At 48.7% G+C, this 23,860-nt stretch overlaps 1 long non-coding RNA gene and 2 other non-coding genes across 3 annotated transcripts in view; 2 read left to right on the top strand and 1 right to left on the bottom strand.

Annotated features, from left to right (window-relative positions):
- The window catches only part of LOC144167259 (uncharacterized), a 29,722-nt gene extending 25,581 nt beyond the window's left edge, over positions 1 to 4,141 (top strand). The window contains exon 3 of the long non-coding RNA XR_013321909.1: positions 3,991 to 4,141. This is a non-coding gene — a long non-coding RNA (uncharacterized LOC144167259). The remainder of the gene's footprint in view (positions 1 to 3,990) is intronic.
- A 1,788-nt stretch (positions 4,142 to 5,929) lies between these two features.
- Positions 5,930 to 6,002, bottom strand: Trnat-ggu (transfer RNA threonine (anticodon GGU)). The gene has a single exon. It is a non-coding gene; the product is annotated as a tRNA-Thr (tRNA).
- Positions 6,003 to 14,897: 8,895 nt separating this feature from the next.
- Trnat-ggu (transfer RNA threonine (anticodon GGU)) lies at positions 14,898 to 14,970 on the top strand. The gene has a single exon. It is a non-coding gene; the product is annotated as a tRNA-Thr (tRNA).
- The last annotated feature ends 8,890 nt before the right edge of the window (positions 14,971 to 23,860 follow it).

Here is a 23,860-nt window from a genome sequence, read left to right as displayed (position 1 = left end):
CACCCATGGACACTTAACTGTAGACTATGCCAAAAGCTGGAAACAATTGAGCACATCTTTCTGGACTGTTGGGATGCGGTGTTTCACTGGGACATTCTCCAACGAACCCTGAAAAAAGACTTACCATTAACGCCTTATGGCATTCGCTTTTTGCCCGTAAACAATGATGGAGGCGTACCCTATGATATGTTCATGGCACTTAGTCTGCATTCTATGTGGAAAACTCGCATGGCGGTTCAAAATGCCGAAGAGGATGCTCGCACAGTGCGAGAGTACTTCATTGAAAGCGTTGCTTATATAAGAGAAGTTTATCGAGTCATGCCGGAAGAGCCTGAGTGGTTACCCATTCTGGATGTTCTAGCGCAATTTATGATGTTTTAAGCCACCCCCTTCAGCCGATTGGCGGCTGGAGCTAGTAATTTGTGTACTGAACAGTGCGTGTTGTGTTGTCGCCAAGCAGGCAATAAAGAAAAAAAAGGCTCGTAGCTGAGTCGGTAAGACAACGCGCTCTCGCTTTGTTAGTCTATTAGCTCCAGGTTCGATTCCCGGCGGTGCCAGTAAATTCTTTTATTTGTTCGCTGGAGTTTTCTGGTGACACCAACGGTCGCGAAAGAACCCTTGGGGGGTAGAGGTAAAAAGCTTTGCTTTAAAAAGATCTGAGATTTAGATGTATCATTTAGAGGGTCAATGAAGACAAAATACTACTTTGGTTATCTTGACAGAGTTAGGCTTCAGTACCTTACTCAGCTCCATTCCGACCACGGAAAACGTATTTTAACCGATAAAAACACAAGAAATACTTAAGAACTTTCAAACTTCGCGCCACACTGACGTGTTATCGGCACGCGTGACGTCGTATGGGCCATCACTAAAAACATAATTTTGAGTGTCCCAACTGCAGGTTAGCATTCAAGTGAATCGATCAAACGGAACTAGTGTCCCACTACAATCGTCCAGTCATATGTCCTGGCGATTTATCAGTTCGTCCGCCGTCAATCGCCCAAACAAGACTTTGTGACGTCAGAGAAATGTTGCCGGAAACTGGCTAGCAAGTCGCCACTCCTCCACGCGTTTTCTTTAATATCTCCGTTATTTTTCCGTAATTTGCGACGAAATCGGTATCATTGTTATCACGACAGAGCAGTCTTTCTAATGAACCAAACTTGTATTTTGTCTTTATGGCCCCTTTAAAAGAGGTTTAATAGGCTGGGTATCCGTTGGTGAAAATTTAAAGGCGTATAAGAAGTCGACCTAGGTTCGCTGGAGTGATACGCACAATGTGTCACACTGCGAACACACTATGGGCAGCGCTAGTACGGAATGCGCCACCCAGGCGAAGCCCAAAGTGCATCACTGGGTCGGGCATTTAAACTGCTGTTTCTGTTGCGGACCCGTAGACCACACTCCCATACTAAAAATGAGACCCCACTGAACTGTAAAAACACGCAGACGTTGGTTATCCGCCGCACAGGATCGGTGCGCGAGGACCTTAAGAACGTTTATCGTATTTAGGCATTTATGCTAGAGTTCTTTGATGGATGGAATGATTGTGAGTTTTCATCTAAGACAACAGCTAAAAACTCGAGTTCCTTTTTTACAGAAATTGAGTCGCTACGGAGCTTAATGTCAAGGGGTCCGCTTGCTGCCGGCGTCTCCTTGAAAGTACAACGCTGGTACTTTCAGCAGGATTACGTTTAAACCCATTTTGTTCTGCCCAGCGAGCACGTTTGCTTACTCCAACCTATATCTGACGTTCTCATATACAGATGTTACATGATTTAAACGATATTGAACGTCATCTGCATACATGAGACATGAAATGGTGGGCGGCAATGCCTTTCCGAGAGAGTTCAGCTTAACTATAAACAAGGAGCACCTGAAAACATCACCTTGAAGTACGCCATTTTCCTGCACGTGAATGTTTGATAGTGCCGAACCGACTTTCGCAAGAAATGTTCATTTAGACAGGTAACAGAAAAGAGTGTTCAGCGTGTTACCTTATATACCGACAAATGTGAGGTATCTAAGGACGCTCTAGCACCCTGCGGATTGATATGCCTTTTCAATTTAAAAAAATACCGTCACGCAAATTGCCCATATATGTAGGCATCTTTAAGATAGGATTCCAATGCAACCAATCAATCATTGGTAAACCTCCCGGACCTGAAGCCTGCCTGGAAGCTCTCAACAAGACCATCGTACACTACAAAGTGCACGTCGCCTGATTACCATCTTCTAGAGAAGCTTGCACAGGCAGCTTCTCTAGAAGCCCCTACGCATGGCCTCCTTCCGAGACCTTCAAAGCCGCCCTGAAAGCCATACATTGTATAGGTGTAGGAGTGTCTCAAGAGTGTCCGGGCGTTGGTGTTTTATCATGGTGTATGTAATCTTACCTGCGCCTGGGCTGAATGTTTACATATGCTCAGGGCAACCCTCGACTCGTAGAGTGTAAATAAATAGTTGTAAGCAGTTTCCCATTTGTCTTTATCATGTAGGGGCCTTTTCTCTGCAGACGTTTTGTGTTTCATGAAAGCGTTTGTGTAGTGGGCTGAACTCTACAAGTGTTGGAAGTGTCGTGCGAGTGCGTTAGCCTGGTCTTCCAGCGGTTCCAATGTTGAACTACACAGGCGCATTGAGTTTTCCTACTGTTGTCCATACCCTGTGTGTGTCTGTGTATGAGTTTGTGGATGTTAGGAAGGCACGCAAATTCTCCTTTCTCGCACCATGGCACACGGCTTCCCAAGTGCTTTCGCTCGTTTTAAGGAGATGAGGTTCTGCAACGTGCGGTATCGACGAACAATATCTCACGCTTTGTTCTGGGCCTCTCGCGCTGGCCTACGGTTTTCATTACACCAGGGCATTCTTTGGTAGCATGGGGTGCCCGAGGCCTAGGGATTGGACTTTTCTGTTGCGTCAAGGATGTGGGCCGTGATGGGTTGGGCTGCTTCGCCCATGTTTAGGTGCATTGTGCGAGTGTGGTGTTGTTCGGATGCTTTTGTAAATGTACCTCCAATTCCCTCTCGCTTTATTGAATATTTTATGAAAGTGGAACTGTTCGGCCCTTTACTTTTGTATATTAGTGAGGTAGGGGAGTGGTCACGACCATATGGGTATGTCCCGACGTCCCACTCGAGTGATGGAAAGACAACTCTAGATCCCAGAGCCAAGTCAAAATATGTGTATGTGTTGTGCCCTAGGTTATGGTGTGTTGGCTGTTTTTGTTGAAAAGGCTTGCTCGAGAGGATGTTAAAAATTCTATAACGCTACCTCCGGCATCCGGGAGAGAAGATCGCCAAAGAGACTTGCGCGCATTCAGGTCGCCTGTGAGGATGTATGGTTTCAGTAATGCACGGTTCATTGCCAAGATAAGTAGTTGACGTGATTACCTTATCGTGATGGGTAATGATTGTGTATGGAAACAATTCCTCCCTGTGGAGGCATGTATAGAAATAAAAACTGTTTTTATGAGTCATTCAGCTACTTATCACGTGATGTTTTATTATCCCTGAACCACAGAGGCGGGAGGGACTGATTAAGAGCTATCAAGGTATTTAAAAAAATATTTTAGAATCGACGCCCCGCATCTAGCTTTTACCATATTTAGATTCATATAAAAGGCTTGCGTTGTAAAAGAATTATTGCTTTTTCACGAGGATAATTTTATTTGGGTTTACAATCTTTTCATGACGCACAGCATGTTTCGCACAAATCCCGAAAGATGTTGTAGTATTTACTTCCATCCTGCACAGCAAATGTCCAATGCTTGGATGCCGGAAAATCTATCAATTCATGTCTATTGAACCCAAACAAAAAAGTAGAAAAGGATAATGACGTTGACATAGCATACACCAGTTCTGTCAAAGCGCAAATCTGCAAAGAATATACTTCAACCTTGTCCACAGGGCGCCAACGATACCTTGAGCACATAATATTTCTGGCCATAAGCACTTTCGTTCCTTGTTGAGCCACTAAAATAAAACTTTCTTTCAGTTTTTCACAACAGTTGTGAACTTTGGGTGAATGGCAACTACTTCAATGCTACCGACGAACGCAGTACTAATTCTTGCGAAGAAGATTTTGAGAAGCAATGCCGGCCTACAATAACATATAAGTATGATAAACAAGAATGTGGGTTAATTACTACAACGGACACAACTAGCCCAAGTGTGCCATCATAGGATTATACTGGCTGAAAAATTTTTGTTAAGCCACAAGTTTTGTTGGGCCGAAAGATTTTGGTGCTGTACCCACCTCCTGCGGGTGAAAATAATTATATTTCTTTGTGACAGCAATAAATATGTGTTGTTGGGAGCTGGTTGCAATGCTTTCTTGCATATATGTATAAATAGGAATATATCTACGGATTCCGTAAAAACATGTATGATATATATGTATATATATAAACATATCTATATTTATGTATTTAAATATATATATATATATATATATATATATATATATAGCGGAACAGAAAGATACGGGACGAGGGACTCGCTAAAGATACATATCAAGGTTGCAGTCGTCATTGGCACTCGTGCTACTCGGCTTTTTCCGAAATATTTAATAAGGCCGAATGACGTGTGTTTGTCACGTTTCTTTGATACATTGATAAATAAGCGAAAATATAAGTCGAGAAAAAATCCGCCGTTTTTCCGGGAGCGGGACTCGAACCCACATCTCCGCATAACCGGTGCGGTGCGTTCGCCATTACACTATACCGTAGCGGCTTCTCTCTTGAATTTACCGCGGGGGTTTATAATTACAAGTGCTCCGGGGCCAGTCAACTAGCGCCGCCCTTCGACCACAGCGGGAGACGTAGAACATCTTCTTTCCCAGCGGCCGCCTCGTAGACCGTGGTCGGAAGTCGGGGTTAGCAATTGGCATATCCGAACTGCTGGAGCCAGTGCCTCGTAATGCATGTAGCAGAACAGAAAGATACGGGACGAGGGACTCGGTAAAGATACATATCAAGGTTGCAGTCGTCATTGCCAGTGCTGTTCGGCTTTTTCAAAAATATTTAATAGGGCCGAATGACGTGTGTTTTTCACGTTTCTTTGATACAGTGATAAACAAGCGAAAATATAAGTCGAGAAAAAATCCGCCCTTTTTCCGGGAGCGGGACTCGAGCCCACATCTCCGCATAACCGGTGCGGTGCGTTCGCCATTACGCTATCCCGTAGCGGCTTCTTTCTCGACTTTACCGCGGGGGTTTATATTTACAAGTGCTCTGGGGCCAGTCAACTAGCGCCGCCCCTCGACCACAGCGGGAGACGTGACAACGTCTCCCGCTGTATATATATATATATATATATATATATATATATATATATATATATATATATATATATACAGAAAATAAGGGTTGGCAGGCAAGAAAAAAACCTCGGAAAGCAAAGGGGAGGTGATGGTGGGTCATAGAAAGAGATGAAGAATTTTTTGAGTCGAAAAGAAATAGTGAAAAAATGCCCGCCGGGTGGGATCCGAACCCACGACCTCCAGAATACCGGTCTGGTGCAATAACCACTACGCTACCGGCGGGGCTGTTTCCCCAGCACTTTCTCGGGTATTTATGTCAAGATATTTTTGTTTCCTGCACTTGGGGGTGGTAGCCAGCGCCACTCGGACTACTCGGGGTGAAGGGGACCTTCTTTTTAACCCCCGGGCCGTGACTCGAGTGTCTACGACATGTCGAGAGTGGTCGACCAGCGTAGAACCCGCTTAAGCTCCCTTTGGCACCAAGACTGCCAGAACAGAAGCCCTCGCTAAGCATGTAGCGAATCACAAAATGGGAAGTGAGGGGCTCCGTGAAATAAGACAGAAAATAAGGGTTGGCAGTCAAGAAAACCTCGGAAAGCAAAGGGGAGGTGATGGTGGGTCATAGAAAGAGATGAAGAATTTTTTGAGTCGAAAAGAAAGTGGTGAAAAAATGCCCGCCGGGTGGGATCCGAACCCACGACCTCCAGAATACCGGTCTGGTGCGATAACCACTACGCTACCGGCGGGGCTGTTTCCCCAGCACTTTCTCGGGTATTTATGTTAAGATATTTTTGTTTCCTGCACTTGGGGGTGGTAGCCAGCGCCACTCGGACTACTCGGGGTGAAGGGGACCTTCTTTTTAACCCCCGGGCCGTGACTCGAGTGTCTACGACATGTCGAGAGTGGTCGACCAGCGTAGAACCCTCTTAAGCTCCCTTTGGCACCAAGACTGCCAGAACCATAGGTCGGCAAAACAGAAAGAACTCACTCAAACTCAATCACATTTTTTTTATTTACGCTGTACTCAATCAAACTCAGACTCAAAAAGTTTGTCTGTTCACAAAATCACTCGTACTCACTCATCAAATACTCATTTGTAATCGTACTCACTTGTACTCAAACTCATTTGTCCTCACGAGTATTCGTACTCAACCTGTACTCATCAGTACTGAATCTGTACTCATGAGTACTCACTCTGTACTCATGAGTACTCGATGAGTACTACTGCTCATGAGTACTACTCATGAGTACTACTACTCATTCTGCACTAGCGAGTACTACTGTTTCTGCACTCACGAGTACTACTCATTCTGCACTCATGAGTACTACTCATTCTGCACTCATGAGTACTCAATCAGTACTCATGAGTACTCAATTTGTATTACTCACGAATAATCAACTTATCTGCACTGTTAGCTATAGGTCGTAGCTCGAATGAAAGACTAAGTAGAAAAAAATAATTGTTTAATTGATTAGAAAAACATAGGTTACATATAAATCAGGATAGAGGAAGAAAACGTCTGATGCGGTGCACTGTGTGCGAAGGAAAGTACACTGTACATGTGAGAAAGCGAAACGGAACGTAAGCAGTCGCGTTGCGCCTCGCGTCTCGTCTTGTTCTCAGGCCGGGTCGGGCTCAGGGGAGCTCGGGGCTTGTCCGTGTGGCCGTGGCCGTAAACTGCGTTTTTCTGTGTGTCTTCCGGTGGCAGCTTTTGTCGTTCGTTTTCGTTTCCGGGCGCGCTGATACGTATCCTAATCGTGCTCTGAATCCGAAATGCGCCTGCCCCCAGGCACAATGAAGCGTTCGCGTAGATTGACGTCCGTTCGTATCCAGATCACTGTCCGCTTGTTCACAGATGCTCGATGCTGGCGTTTGTTTTTTGTTGTTCCAGATACTAGAAACTTCGTTAAGAGGGTGTTCGTCTCGTTGAGTTTCGGTGAATTTCAAATCTGCTTGATTTTATTGTGTGTGTGCCGTGGGATTCACTTCGTCAGACCTGAACTTGACAGTGTTTACGGCGTTGCGTTGGTTGCGCCGCTTCCGTCGGCGATTGTGTTCGTGTAGCTCGTCGCGTGCTTGATGCATGTGGGCGTGTAGACGTCTGGTTTGTCCGCTGGCGAGCTGCGCTGTGTAGGAATGGCATAGTTCGGCGCGTTGAGGACGTTGCTTGAATTGACGCGTGCGTTGGGTATGGTGCGGGAGCCGTTTGGCTTTTCGTTTAGTGTGCGGTAGCGGGGCATTTTCTTAGGGTGGCATGGCTGATCGGTCAAAGTCGTTGTGGCTCCGTGCTCGCAGTCGCCGTGGTTGTTTCGGAAGTGAAACCGTTGTGGTGGGGAAGCGGGCGTAGTTCGTGCCGTCCGTTCGGTCCGACATTCCTCGGCGTCGCAAGCGTGACTTCATCGTCAGGGCATTCGATGCTTCATCTGGATCGGGTTCATTCGTTGCCGTTCTTGCCGTGTCCGTGTCGTCGCTCAAGACCTCGTCTTTTGCCCGATGTTTCAAGAATGCTATAATCCCTATATCTCCCATACATGCAGGATCCGTTTATCGCGAGTCCGCTTGCTCGCGGTTGCGTCCTCTTGTACGAAATGGTGTTTTTCGTGTGAGTCTCGATCGGAGCGCGGGTGCCGGTGATCTTGTTAATTCTGGCTCGGACATGCCGCATGCGCTGGCCGTGTCGTTGCTCGTTGACAGACCTACTTGCACGAGTGTCATGTCGTTCATCCGCTGGACTCGGGCGGGAGCAGCGGGTGTGGGAGAGCTCGTACTTTCCGGTAGGGTTGAACCGCATGCGCTGGGTCTTTTGTTGCTTGTGGCCAGGTGATTTCTGCGGTTGTAACATTCGCTGGCCAAGTCTGGATAGCACCTGCAGTGGGAGCGGAGGATGTCGCGAACAGCAGTTTCCTCCGTGTGTGCTGCGGCTTGGTGGCGTTCCGTGCGTTGTGTCATTTCGTTCTCCGTGGTCAGCTCCACTGGTTCAAGTTGGATGTCGTTCGTCACTTCTGGTGCGTTTCGTGCGCTGTGCGTCTCGTTTTATCTAGGAAACTCCCCTATAATTGGGGTGCGGTCGTTCGCCACGTATGGTGCATTTCGGGCGCCGTGCGTCTTGCTCGCTTGTCGTGGCCATATCCACCAATCCGGATGCGTGGTGGTTGGTTGCGTTCGTTGGTTGCGTGGACCCGCGCCCGGACAGCATGTGCGGAAAATGTACGTACCGGCTCCGTTGCGTTCCGTGCTCTCAGCGTTCCGTTCGTGTACGTCTGTAGCGGAAGAGCGGGTGCCAGGAACGTGGTGCCTTCTGGCTCGTGCGCGCTGCGTACGTTGCGCGTCTCCTTGCTCGTTGCTGGAATGACCTGCGCGTGGGCGATGTAGCTCGTGGGCGATGTAGCAGAGCAACGTGTGTTCGTGATCTCGCCAGAAATGCACTGACCTTCGATGCGTCTCCGTAATCGTGGCGATTACCTGGGAAAGGTCCGGTGAGCACGCAATCACAGTTTCGCATGCGTCGTCTCGTTCATGTGCGTGCCGTCGTTCATTCTGCCTGTGCTCGGATCTCGTGCAGTCCAAGCACAGGGGAAAACGTGCGGCCGACTCTCGCCAGTTGTCTCAGAAAACTTTCTCGTTCATCATGCAGCCTTCTGCTCTCAAACAGCGCCGCTTGCAGGGTCATCTGCCGTTTGTTGTCGGAGGCAGCCTGAAGTGGCGTTGGCACATTCGTTCGCTTGGAGAGATGGCGACGTACTTCGTTGTCCCCTAGAAGACGCAAGATGATGTCCTTACGGCCAGAGCGGGTAGCCCTCGTAATCGTAGTGCGCTCACGAACTGCTGTTTCTTCGTAGAGCATAGGACGTAGCGTTCCGTTGAAGTCAGCACTGTGTCGACCACCGCTGGCGTGGAGTGCGTCGGTGCTCCATGTCTGCGTGCTGCACTCTCGTAGTCGTGGTGCGGTCCGTCCAGGTTGTTCGTCCTTTCGTCCTCCCGTGGCCTTAAATCATGATCCTGTCGACTGCAACATCTTAGCTAGGTCGTGGCTCGAATGAACGGCTAAACAGAAAAAAATAAAATGTTGAACTAATTAGAAATACTGAGATTACATATACATCAGGACAGAGGAGCCCGAGAAAAAAACGTCTTACACGGTGCATTGTCGTAGCGCTTCCCACTGCGCGAAGGCACGTACACGGCAGAGAGTGAAACGAGACGTACGCATTTGCGTTTTGGATCGGGGCTGAATGGCGGGGCATTTGGCCAGTTGTAGAGAGGGCACATTATGTACATGAAGCTACTTAACGGCGACCCCAGTAGCTCCCATCTGTACAGCGGCGTGATATTAAGTTGCAATAATGAATTATCTTTATGACGGACACAGACAGACATAGAGTAAATGGAGCTTTCAATAGCTCCCCGGTACCACACGAAGTACAACCGGTAACACAGACAGACAGACTGACAGGCCAACATTGTCGCGCTCAAGTGGCCAAAGAAAGACTATCGTCTTTAAAACCATCTGGAAAGAGACGCTGCCGCCGCTGTTCCGAATTCTGCGAACATTGCGCAACCGTACACCTCGCAACCGCCGCCAGCCCGCAAAGTAAGAGATACACAGAAAGTCGAAAACCGGCTAGCGCGCGAAAAGCCAAAGAGGGAGGTCCCGCCGCGAAAAAGGGACAGGACGGGCACTACGCGTCGTTGTGTCTATTTTCGTTAACAGCTAGGCCAAAACCCACTCGGGTCTGATCTTACTAATTTTTCTATGTGTGTGTGTGCGGTTAACCAGAGCGCCCGACACAAATTTGCTGCACCTGGCGACGCGCCGACGGTGGGCCCGATTCGCGCCTCGGTCAGCCAGCCCGCGGCAGACGTGCCGCAACCGGCGGCACATGCCGCCGCCGAGTCTTCTTTTCGCATCGAGACGGCCGCACCAAATCATGCTTGGGACGACTGGCCCGCAAAAAACAAGCAGCGACGAGTAGACTCTGGAGACGGCGCCGCTGAGTCGCCTCCCCTTTCCCATTCGTGGCTCGGCTGACGCAATCACTTCGCCTGCATTCGCCGGATTCAAACTGCGGCCAGCGATAGTCCTGATTGGAAAGATTCGAACTGCACGCGTCTGCGGCGGAGCCCCGGGGGTATAAAACCAGCCCTGAAGCAGCGGCTGCGCGGCGGCATTTCATCGGAGGCACTGAGTTGAGAAGTGCCTTTGTGCGAGCCATGTAACGCTCGTGCTACCTTTGTATATATTGTATATGAATGCAGCTTAAAATCACCGTCGGCTCGACAACTTCATCGCTCTCCTCTGCGCCGCGGCGATGGCGGACTGAGCAGGGCAACGTCGCAACATCTATGCATCTGTATTGTTAACCTGTGGCTTTTGTATCTATGTTGTACAACGCGCCCCTTATGTAACACCCCCCTGTGGGGTCTTTAAGGAAATAAAGTGAAGTGAATCGAACAGTGGTGACTGAGCTAGAATGGCCCAGTCCCAACAGTGTGTGTGTGTGTGCGTTCGGGGGGGGGGGGGGGCTGTGGAGAGGGTATCGGTCGCAGTCGAGGGCAACAGGGCACCCAGTTGCTGCCAGTACTTGGCAGCCATTACAGCAGCGTAGAACTGCTCTGCCGTGCTTTGTGTACTCGAGAACAAAGTATGAAGACGCGTTTTTCGGAGACGTGATAGCTTGCACTGACGTCACTGTATTGCCGTGTTGGTGGGTTGGTTGCACAGTGGAAATCTGCAGCTCTTATCTCGAGCAACGCGGATGAAGCTGACAGCGATCGATCAAAAAGTGCGGCGACGTCGTTATGTGCAATCCTCATGTTTTACGAGACGTTCCAAGATGCGAGCTTAAGCGATATTCCCGGCGTCTGGCGTTGGCGTTCATCAATTCAAAACAATTCCTTCACGAGGCCTCTCACAGTACGAGCTTAAAGTCGGCGGTATAGTTGCTAGCGAGGGGTGGTCGCCCCGCCTGTAAACAGTAGTGAAGGTAGGGGAATAACAACCACCGAAATTCACCATCATCGTCAGCGCCCTCATCGTCAGCGAATCGGGTTGCCACTCGAAAGTAAAGCCATTCGAAAGCAAAACGCTCCTCCTGCGGCAACATGACAGAGCTCTTCGACAAAATATGCGAGGCTAAACAAGGCGCCGCACGCGTTGAACTGGATATTATGATGTCCGATTCACAACTCACAAACGTGCTTAGGTGTACACAGATATTTTATTTCCATTGCTGGGGCAAATTCCACCGCCGCGCCTGCACGCCGTAGTGCACGGTGGGGCTATATGCTCACTTGTAAAGGGTACTACACGATGCCGTATCACTAGCAAACCTGAGCAAAATGTTTCAAAACGGGAACCTAATAAAACAATATGGGCGCACGTACATCAGCCAAACTGTCGCTTGAATACGCACAGCGAACGTTACAAACCACGCAGTCGGTTTGACGCGAGTTACGTCAATTAACTGCGACTGTTGAAATGAGTGGTTCGGCTCACGAAACGACTACACAGCGTGACATGCGTCTACGGAAACTTCTCAAGACCGAAAAAGAGGGACTTCAGTACGCCTAGTTCGTGCGTTGTTAGCAGCCTCCACCGCCTCTTCCCTAAAACAATTGGAAGGGAGCAAGCGCAATGAAGCCGCCACGCGTTCACAGGCCGCGTCAACAAAAATAACTGCGGCAGTCAACAAGTCCCATCAGAGAAGAGCAACTGCGGCCGCGTTTCCCGCCGGGCCCTCACCCCCTCCTTTTTCCCTCTTCACCGCGAGCGACGGCCGAAAAACGCTCACAGCGCTAAACAGGGACTGGGAAAGGAGGGAGGTGCAGTTTTCGTTGTCTAATTTTACCATGCTTGACAGTTAAGCTGCACAGCGGCACCGCTAAATGTTTGCGACTCGTACACACGCGTCCGGACTCGAGCTCGTGATAAAACTTGTTAGCACTACTGTACTCAGGAGTGCATATACTCATGAATACACAGTACTCATGAGTACACAGTATTCATGAGTATTGTACTCATGAGTGCTGTGTACTCATGAGTACTGTATACTCATGAGTACTGTGTATTCATGAGTACTGTGTACTCATGAGTACTCATACTCATTAGTACTCAAACTCATGAATACTGTACTCATGAGTACTCATACTCATGAGTAGTGTACTCATGAGTACTGTACTCACGAGTAGTGGACTTACCCCTGTACTCACTCGTCATCGTACTCACTGTTTTTTTCTGGGTGTGTGATCACTCATCATCGTACTCACGCGTGAGTTTGAGTGCAAATGAGTACAAATGAGTGTACGCACGAGTGAGTACGCCGACCTATGGCCAGAACAGAGGCCCTGGCTAAGCATGTAGCGAATCAGAAAATGGGAAGTGAGGGGCTCCGTGAAACAAGACAGAAAATAAGGGTTGGCAGTCAAGAAAACCTCGGAAAGCAAAAGGGAGGTGATGGTGGGTCATAGAAAGAGATGAAGAATTTTTTGAGTCGAAAAGAAAGTGGTGAAAAAATGCCCGCCGGGTGCGATCCGAACCCACGACCTCCAGAATACCGGTCTGGTGCGATAACCACTACGCTACCGGCGGGGCTGTTTCCCCAGCACTTTCTCGGGTATTTATGTTAAGATATTTTTGTTTCCTGCACTTGGGGGTGGTAGCCAGCGCCACTCGGACTACTCAGTGTGAAGGGGACCTTCTTTTTAACCCTCGGGCCGTGCCTCGAGTGTCTACGACATGTCGAGAGTGGTCGACCAGCGTAGAACCCTCTTAAGCTCCCTTTGGCACCAAGACTGCCAGAACAGAGGCCCTCGCTAAGCATGTAGCGAATCAGAAAATGGGAAGTGAGGGGCTCCGTGATATAAGACAGAAAATAAGGGTTGGCAGTCAAGAAAACCTCGGAAAGCAAAGGGGAGGTGATGGTGGGTCATAAAAGAGATGAAGAATTTTTTGAGTCGAAAAGAAAGTGGTGAAAAAATGCCCGCCGGGTGGAATCTGAACCCACGACCTCCAGAATACCGGTCCGGTGCGATAACCACTACGCTACCGGCGGGGCTGTTTCCCCAGAACTTTCTCGGGTATTTATGTTAAGATATTTTTGTTTCCTGCACTTGGGGGTGGTAGCCAGCGCCACTCGGACTACTCGGGGTGAAGGGGACCTTCTTTTTAACCCCCGGGCCGTGACTCCAGTGTCTACGACATGTCGACAGTGGTCGACCAGCGTAGAACCCTCTTAAGCTCCCTTTGCCACCAAGACTGCCAGAACAGAGGCCCTCGCTAAGCATGTAGCGAATCAGAAAATGGGAAGTGAGGGGCTCCGTAAAATAAGACAGAAAATAAGGGTTGGCAGTCAAGAAAACCTCGGAAAGCAAAGGGGAGGTGATGGTGGGCCTCCCCTTTGCATTCCGAGGTTTTCTTGACTGCCAACACTTATTTTCTGTCTTATTTCACGGAGCCCCTCACTTCCCATTTTCTGATTGGCTACATGCTTAGCGAGGGCCTCTGTTCTGGCAGTCTTGGTGCCAAAGGGAGCTTAAGAGGGTTCTACGCTGGTCGACCACTCTCGACATGTCGTAGACACTCGAGTCACGGCCCGGGGGTTAAAAAGAAGGTCCCCTTCACCCCGAGTAGTCCGAGTGGCGCTGGCTACCACCCCCAAGTGCAGGAAACAAAAATATCTTAACATAAATACCCGAGAAAGTGCTGGGGAAACAGCCCCGCCGGTAGCGTAGTGGTTATCACACCAGACCGGTATTCTGGAGGTCGTGGGTTCGGATCCCACCCGGCGGGCATTTTTTCACCACTTTCTTTTCGACTCAAAAAATTCATCATCTCTTTCTATGACCCACCATCACCTCCCCTTTGCTTTCCGAGGTTTTCTTGACTGCCAACCCTTATTTTCTGTCTTATTTTACGGAGCCCCTCACTTCCCATTTTCTGATTGGCTACATGCTTAGCGAGGGCCTCTGTTCTGGCAGTCTTGGTGCCAAAGGGAGCTTAAGAGGGTTCTACGCTGGTCGACCACTCTCGACATGTCGTAGACACTCGAGTCACGGCCCGGGGGTTAAAAAGAAGGTCCCCTTCACCCCGAGTAGTCCGGGTGGCGCTGGCTACCACCCCCAAGTGCAGGAAAAAAAATATCTTAACATAAATACCCGAGAAAGTGCTGGGGAAACAGCCCCGCCGGTAGCGTAGTGGTTATCGCACCAGACCGGTATTCTGGAGGTCGTGGGTTCGGATCCCAACCGGCGGGCATTTTTTCACTATTTCTTTTCGACTCAAAAAATTCTTCATCTCTTTGTATGACCCACCATCACCTCCCCTTTGCTTTCCGAGGTTTTCTTGACTGCCAACCCTTATTTTCTGTCTTATTTCACGGAGCCCCTCACTTCCCATTTTCTGATTCGCTACATGCTTAGCGAGGGCCTCTGTTCTGGCAGTCTTGGTGCCAAAGGGAGCTTAAGAGGGTTCTACGCTGGTCGACCCTCTCGACATGTCGTAGACACTCGAGTCACGGCCCGGGGGTTAAAAAGAAGGTCCCCTTCACCCCGAGTAGTCCGAGTGGCGCTGGCTACCACCCCCAAGTGCAGGAAACAAAAATATCTTAACATAAATACCCGAGAAAGTGCTGGGGAAACAGCCCCGCCGGTAGCGTAGTGGTTATCGCACCAGACCGGTATTCTGGAGGTCGTGGGTTCGGATCCCACCCGGCGGGCATTTTTTCACCACTTTCTTTTCGACTCAAAAAATTCATCTCTTTCTATGACCCACCATCACATCCCCTTTGCTTTCCGAGGTTTTCTTGACTGCCAACCCTTATTTTCTGTCTTATTTCACGGAGTCCCTCACTTCCTATATATATATATATATATATATATATATATATATATATATATATATATATATATATATATATATATATATATATATATATATTGTAATGAAACCACGTCCGATTCCTAGGACGCCAGGTTTATTTTCTCGCAGAACGCGCTCATCGCTTCTTCCTTCGCTTCCAGTCGGGCGCCGTCCCCCTTTGTTTGGTAGTGGATTGGCCGGTGACATTGCCCTGAGGTTTTCATTCGCAATGTTTCGCGTCTCTACACTCGGCCACACTGCGAAGAAGCCCTTCTTGAAAGTTTCCACTGTTGGTGGCATTGCTGTCAAGGCTTATGAGCCCCGCACCAAGAACTGTAGAGTTGGGGTGATCAAGGACGTTCCTGTAGACCTCTCAAATTCTGCAATCCTTGAAGCACTACGGCAAAAGGTTCCCGTTACGTCAGCTAGGCGCTTACGAGAAAAATCCGGAAATGTGCGTACCCGGTACCGAGTATACGAGTACCGCGAGACTCCACGCCAGTGAACCAAGTGTCAGCGTTACGGTCATGTGGCTAGTGTCTGCAAGCTTTCGCAGCGATGTCCTCGTTGCGGTGGGGATCATGAGCGTTCTGTCTGCGTCACTGAAAACCTCCGTTGCCCGAATTGTGGACGGACGCATGAATCGACAGATTCTCATTGCTCTGTGCGGCGAAAAGAGAAGGCCATCTACAAGCTGAAAACCTCAGAAAACATGGACTACATGGCGGCAAAAGCGGCATTGCAGAAGCCGCGTCATTTTCTCCGCAAGGATGGGTCAGCTTCTGCTAGAAATGCAACTAAGCAGACTAGAGTGAACACCACGCCTCCAAAGCTAGATGTTCAAAATTTCCCTCCACTATTGCCCGCTCAGCCTAGTCAAGCACATGCAGAGCAAGTGGCGACTATGCCTACGCAGGGCCCCGGTACGGAGCCGCCGAAACCTGCACCTCGCAGGCGATCCAAACAGTCGCGCGAGCAAAGCACGCACCATAGCTCGACAAACGTCTTCCATTTAGTGGGAATGATACTGGGTACCCTTTGCAACTTCCTCACTCCTCCTTCCTCCCCAGTGGCTCACGCCATACTTACTCTCATTGATTTAGTCCCGCCGATATTCTCACCATGCCGGTAACAACAATGTCTACATCTCCAGTACCTGTACTAAATGAAATTCGTAACAAGGCTACTGTCTTTCAATGTAACGCGCGTGGTCTCCGCAGCCGCCTATCAGACCTCCGGCAACTCATCCAAAAGCACCGCTTCCCAATTATAACTATTTCACAGTCGCGGCTGCCTTCCCAAATTTGCCTTTCTGGATACTTGATTTTCCAGTCTGCCACAGGCGCAGACCAAAGCAGGGTTCTACTTGCGATTCGGAAAGACTTCACCTTCATATCGCACACTCTGCGCAAGGACTCGTCGAATGTGTATGTCGCAGCTACGGTGCAAGATAAAAATATTACGTTCACTGTAATCGCAGCATATGTACCACCCCGTGCAATGTTTGACGACAAACGGCTTAGTTCCCTGCTCACGGCTACCCAGCCACCACATGTGCTAACAGGCGACTTTAATGCTCATCACCCTGCTTGGGGAAGTGACAGACTCAGCGTGAGGGGTCGTCGCCTGCTGGACATGGCCAGGCAGGCAGGACTGGTGGTGGTAAACACAGAAACCCCGACATTCATTCGTGGCTCGATGGCTAGTGCGTTGGACGTAACAATGGTTTCTTCCTCGTTGATGAACTCTGTAACCTGGCACGCCGACATTGAAACCCTTGGAAGTGACCATGTGCCAACCTACATCCTCATCAAGGGTCTACGCGGGGGATCATTCCAATCCAAAGTTGCTAGGGTAGATTGGAATGGCTGCAGGGCTCATTTAGAGGCTTCCAGCGACAGAATCACAACTCACGGCGAGCTCGTCGAGATTGTAACAAAATCCGCTGCCGCAAGCACAGTTCGAGTTCAACAATTGAAGTCACGCTCTGTGATGGGCGCTGAATACGAACGGCTTCGAGCCATCCGGCGCCGAGCCGAACGCCGTGCGCGAAGGACGTTATCGCCAGATGATATCCGTGCTGCCCGGCGCGCACAAAAGCACGTGAGAAAACACATCAAAAAGCTTGGCAAGGAGCAATGGAGGCTGTTCTGCTCGCGGCTGGACCCACGCAAGCCTCTCTCGTACATCTGGCGCGTAGTCAGAAACATGAAGTCGGAGCCGTGTCAGATGCGTCCATTTCCATCTGTGGCTCTACGTGGCGGACTCAGTGAGATCGAAGTGGCGGAAGCGTACTGCAAGAAGATCACTTTCCCTTCCACCTCCACTGTAGTATCTCTTTTTGCGACATCCGGACTCTCTACGTCAAATGCTGTGAATTTGGACTGTCCTTTCACCATGCGGGAGCTCCTTAATGCCTTAGCGTCTGTGAACCGATCGTCAGCACCAGGCTCTGACAAGATTACCTATTACATGTTAGCCCATCTTGGTGAGAATGCCCTTCAGCAGTTACTCTCCATCTACAATTTTTCCTGGAGCACAGGGTGCCTCGTCGCCAGCTGGAAGATCGGGCTTGTGAGACCAGTTCTCAAACCGGGCAAGTCACCAACGGACATGAACTCCTACCGACCAATAACACTTTTGAGGTTGGTTGGCAAGGTTATGGACAAGATGGTTTTGGAGCGCCTGGTCTGGGACCTTGAAAACAGGGCAGTATATCCACCGCAAATGTCGGGTTTTATGCGTGGAAGGAGTAGCATGGATAGTGTTCGTATGTTATCACGGGACATAACCCAGCAGATGGCGTTAAAGAACAATGTCGTAGCTTCCTTTCCGGACATCAAAGCTGCCTTTGACAGTGTCGCCCATGATGCTATTTGCCGAGAAATGACGGCTGCAGGTATCAGGGGGCAGATGTTTACGTGGATGAGGGACTACCTTCGAGACAGGACTGTATATATGACCACTAGTAGCGGAGATACCACCCGTCATACTATAAGACAAGGTGTTCCGCGAGGCGGTGTCCTTAGCCCCACTCTATTTAACATCTGTCTTGTTGGTCTCTCAAAAGTATTACCCTCTGGCGTGAATGTATTATTGTATGCTGACGATATATGTGTCTGGTGCTCAGGGAGAAACCGCCGAAGCATACGAGCGAAGCAGCAACTGGCGATCCGACGATTGGGGCGATACCTGAAAAATTGTGGACTGGTTATTTCTCCTGAAAAATGCGCTGCGATGGCATTTACAAGACGCGACATGTCTCGTTATGTCCTGACTGTAGCAGGCTGCACCATACCATATGTGCCATGTCATCGATTCTTAGGCATTGTATTTTACAGGTCAATGTCATGGACTTATCATATTAGATGCCTCAAAGACAAACTACAGTCTTTCGTGCACATCCTACGGATGCTTGCAGGCACTGCATGGGGTTGCTCGGTTGCTTCGCCGCTACGACTCTACAGGACACCCTTTATTGGTTTGCTTCGCTACAGCCTGCCTACCCTCGGTTCACTGTCCAAGAGCAACGTCAATCAGCTAGAGGCACTACAGGCGCAAGCTCTGCGTATTTGCCTGGGACTCCCTAAGTGCACTTCAACGTCCGGGACACTTTGTGAAGCAAGATGCCTCTCAGCCAGGGTACTATTAAGACAAGAAAATATCCGTGTGTGCCTCCGCCATGTTACCAGTTCATTTGCCCATCCTTTGGCAGATAGCTCCAGAAGTCATGTGCAGGAATTCCTGCCGGTTTACTATCAATGTCCTATCAGACCCGAGTTACCACCTTGGCAATTTTCTACGTGGTCATTAACAAAAACAGTGCCTGGAATCGGGAAAAAGTCAAGGATGCCTCCACCAGCCTTGACCTACTACACACTTCAGCATATATCTCGCTGCTATGGCGGGCATACCCACGTATATGCTGATGGGTTCGTGACTTCTGAATCTTCCGCCATAGGTGTATGGGTCCCATCTTCGGGGGTCTCTGCGAGCCAAAAGCTCAGCCACAAATCGGCTACAAACCGACTACAAAACCGGTTTGTAGTCGGCGACAAAAACCGAGCTGGCGGCAGTAAGAGCTGCGCTGCAGATTGTCAGGGACTGCCCTCCAAAACCTTGGGTAATTTTCCTGGACTCCCGCTCTGCGCTACAAACGCGTCTCAAGCGTGGAATTAATCAAAGCCAATTACTACAAGAAATCAACGTCATTCACACTAAGGTACTCCGCAACGGGCACACTATTTCTTTGAAATGGCTGCCAGGACACTGCGGCATCACGAAAAATGTGATATCGGATCGGCTCGCACGCGAGGGCCATTCCACGAGCTCACCAGTACAACTCCCTTTATCCAAAGAGGACATCAACGGAATAGACACAACTTTTGGATGGCGCATGCTATTGCAGCACTGGCGGAACCCGGACCTGCAGTACGTCCCCCTTTACACTATCGACCCGCAGTGTACGTTTCGTATACCTTACGGTTTATCGAGGCAAACAGAGTGTGCTATACATCGCCTGCTCCTCAAAGTAGCCTATACAAAAACCTTTCTTAACAAAATCGGTTTGATGGTATCACCTGTCCTGCGTCTGTCCACGTTTTAACTCGGCGCGAACGACAGTGCGAAGTTTATTACGGGCGACAACTGTCAGCATGGTGGACTTTTTCGGCCCCTGGAACAGCGAAGACAGAGCGGTGCGGGGTTTTAAAGCTATTGCGCGTTTCCTCAGAGACTCTGGACACGACTCCAGCCTGTGACTGTGTGTGACGTTTTTTTATGAGTGTTGATGTGTCTGTCTGGTGGATTTTCTTTCGTTTTCTTTTTCTTTTTCTTATTTGTATTAGTCATGTAAGCATATAACCCTCATCACATGTTCACCAACCATCCAAAGTAGCAAGCCCAGCATTATGCAGGGCTAACCTCTTCAGTCTCATTAAAAAATTTTATATCTCTCTCTCTATCTATCTCTCTCTCCCTCTCTCTCTCTCTCTCTCTCTCCCTCTCTCTCTCTCTCTCTCTCTCTCTCCCAGCAAATTGTTGGTGTGGCTCCTGCGCTCTCTCGGCTCTGTTCATCTTGTCGTTTCGGGCTTGTGCCTGGGCTACATTGTCCTTTGTTGACGGTGAATCCATGGTGACTTCCAGAAAAATGTCCTGTGCCCTGAACAGGCGCGTCATACGGTCCTTGCAGTAGGTGTATGTCAGGTTGGTTTTGCCTCTATTGTAGATTTGGTCATTGTTTTGTTTGAAAATTGACTCTGCATTAGCTTCAGCGTCCTTGGCTCCTGCAGTTTCGTCGTCGTCTGCTTCAAGAACTGTAACTGAAATGTGCTCGTCTGCGACAGCTGCATCCTTGTGTGCTTCACGCCATTCGTCACCCGTTTGAAGGCTTGGTGCAGCGTCGTTTCTGATTTCCGGTGGCATGTCTTTGCATTCATCCTCCTCCAGCAGAACTGAAAGGTCAGCTTGTTGCTTAGTACACTCAGGCGATCTAACATTACTCAACTATGGTAGCCCAGTGTGCTACCAAAAGTGTGCTAGAAAACTTACGTCCTGTCGACCAAACACTGTTGACAATGCTTGTGGCTCTTTTCCGGTTGAATGGAGGGACCTGATGGGCTCAGACCGTCCAGAGGTCCAACACAGGATGACACATTATCAACACACATGCAAGAATGGAAAATATTGGGTGCACGAGTGTTACCACTCGGGCAACACAGCATTCAGCCAACATCAATACCCGCATACAGCGGCCCCGTACACGTGGTGAGGTGACTCACCGCAAACGCAACAAAGCAAGCGAGGCACGCACGTTCGCTCATAAACGATTCTCCCTCACCATTCCCAACACGGCACAAATGACATCGGGGATTAACGAAGCCGTAAACGCTTCGCATCGTAGTTTAGAGGAGTAGCCGCCCGTGTTCTGATAAACTACGCGTAAGACATGGTTCGCAGTGGTTAACTCTGAAGCTTTTAAATATAGTCGTGCGGATTAAGAAACTTTACTAAGTCTAGCCCCAATGCGTTTAGCGCTCAATGCAAGCGCCACAATCTACTTAGGCACATCGCCTTTCTAGAGACGAGACCTCTAGGTTCAACCTAGCCAGTTCAGTTGAACAATTCACACACGCGGGATCCTTTTAACGAATCCTTAAAGCGGCGCTGACAGCTACAAACGACATAGTCTAGCCCCAATGCGTTTAGCGCTCAATGCAAGCGCCACAATCTACTTAGGCACATCGCCTTTCTAGAGACGAGACCTCTAGGTTCAACCTAGCCAGTTCAGTTGAACAATTCACACACGCGGGATCCTTTTAACGAATCCTTAAAGCGGCGATGACAGCTACAAACGACATCCAGTGACAAGAAAGGCGGAAAATTTGACGACACAGCTTAGCTGACAGGAAATGACGCAGAAGGGCGAGCGACGTTCAGGGACAAACGCCAAACATAATAAGCAGTCTTTATTTGGCAAAGGTGTTATGAAATACTTCATCCCGAAGTTGAACACGACAGACATAACCGAAGACGATGAGGGGACCAAATAATCATAACTGCGCTTGTTTAACGGCACACCACATATCGCAATCGACGCCAGACGGGACACGGGACGAGAGCTTCGCCGCTGCGACATTCCAAAGAGAACACCAAGAAAACAACGTGACGTCATGTACAGTCTACTCTCGCTAGCAGGCTACTGCTTGGTGATGATCTCTGCGCCCGCATTCAAACGTTTTTTTTTCTTCTGTTTATTTTTTTCGTCGTGCCCATAATGGCGGCTTACAGCTGTGTTGCATGTGCACTGAGTTCGGTCGCCGTTTTCAGCAGCGGCAGTGGCGGGTTAACCAACCGATTGCCAGCGACGCAAGACGGGGAGTGTGGTGAGTACTTCCAGGTTGTTACGGTTCAATGCTTTTAATACCTCTACTTTTTCTTCTTTGCTGTGTTGCCTCATGGCTGTTGTCAGAAAGCCTTGCACAAATTAAACGGGCGATCGTCGTAAATTTACCGTAGCTTCTCGTGACTTGGAATGCGTTACCACTAGCTGCTAATAGGGCCAATCTTAGATATTTCTCAAACAAGCTGGTTGCTTAGCCTGAATGTAAACGAATAAAAATGCAACACAGCCAGCGAGGTGGACTAGACAACTAGCTGCCTTGGCATTTAATTACAGCAAAGTATTTGCATTGCGAATATTGATTAGCTGTCGCGATCGGTATTTATCACGTTAAAATCACGTTATCGCAATACTTGTTCCTTAATTGAACCAGGTACAAAGGTTTCTTGTTCTCGAACAAATAAGAACAAATAAAACTACAGAAAAAAATAACAAAGAAAGTGTAGTCACGTGTGATAAATTCCGCACTCTCAGGCACACCCGTCAACCCATGTGCCAGCAAACCCACGAAATTCAATTTCTCTGACTGATAGGTGCAAGCATTGCACGCCGATACAACTGTCTCGCACTCTGAATATTTGCTCCTTCTACTATCTCCCTCGTGCACCTGTTCCTCAATTTGAAGAGCATCTCACATTTGTCAAATAATGAACTGCCACTGCGATTTTTGCAGTGGGCAGCTAAGTGTTCCTCAATGCTGCGGTGTACATTTTTGGCTGGGTCTGATTTCACGGCAGCCGTGAGAATTACCTGCGTCGTAACCTCCCCGAAATGCAACCTAACTGCAAGAAACCTTATCTAACCCAGCCCAACGACACCGAACACCATCTATATTAAACGTAACTCAACCCATTCTAGAAGTCCTCTGCGTCGATGCGAGAACAAGAGTAAAAAAAAAGCATTAACAAAATCACGATGGCCAAAAAATTCCGTAGGTAAAAAAAACCATCACAATCTCGAACTCAAACCTGAGCCTCCTCGTTGAAAACCAAGTACTATACCAAAGCGCTACAGGGGCTTTTTACAGCCTTTTAGGGAATATTTATCCCATAGAATCTCCGGGTAGCGTGCTTAGCCAATGGGAGGCGACTGCGGTGAGAAATGTCTGACGGCAATTTTCACGGTTGCCGTGATAATAGAAACTACCTAGTTTATTTGCATGTTCATGCAAACAAACATTGAAGGTACCGCTCCGTTTGGCCTACGTAAGGTTTTCCACATTTCAAAAGAGAGATATAAACATCAACGCATCTGAAATACCTCTGAAGTGTGGAAAGTCTTACATAGGCCAAACGGGAGAGTTCTTTGAACGTTGGGTTGCATGAACATGCAAATAATGTACGCCGCAGCATTGAGGGACATTGCTGCGCAGTGCAAAGATGGTGCTTCCAGTCCGTTATTTGACAAATGTGAAGTGCTCTTCAAATCGAGGGAGATAGAAGCGCCAAATATTCAGAGTGCGCAAGAAAGCTGTATCAGTGTTCCATCGTTGCATAAATCGGCCAGAGAAATTCAATTTTTTGTTTCTTGGGTTTTCTGATGCGCGGGTTGAAAGCGGGTGTGTCTAAGTGTGCGGAATTCATGTCCTGTGACTACCTATTTTTGGTTCGTTCCTTTTTTTAGTTTTATTTGTTCTTAGTGTGTTAAAAAGAGAGTGTCTGCATGCTAAAATTCAGTTGTAGTAGCACACTTTTCTCATGTCATTTCACAAACCTTCTCCATTTCTTGCACTCCACTGTGCAAACCATGGAGAACCCTGCATATAAAATTAGTGTACACGAACAGCTAGAAAACGTCTTCCTGCTGCTGAATGCTTCTCCCGTTCCGGCTTTTCTGGCAATAGGTC

The sequence above is a fragment of the Haemaphysalis longicornis genome, unplaced genomic scaffold (genome assembly GCF_048455015.1).
Source record: "Haemaphysalis longicornis isolate Haplotype H1 unplaced genomic scaffold, Haemaphysalis longicornis Haplotype H1 scaffold_2, whole genome shotgun sequence".
NCBI classification, from domain to species: Eukaryota; Metazoa; Arthropoda; class Arachnida; order Ixodida; family Ixodidae; genus Haemaphysalis; species Haemaphysalis longicornis.
The sequence above is the reverse complement of the archived record's forward strand: the minus strand, read 5'-3'. Positions and strand labels throughout refer to the sequence as shown.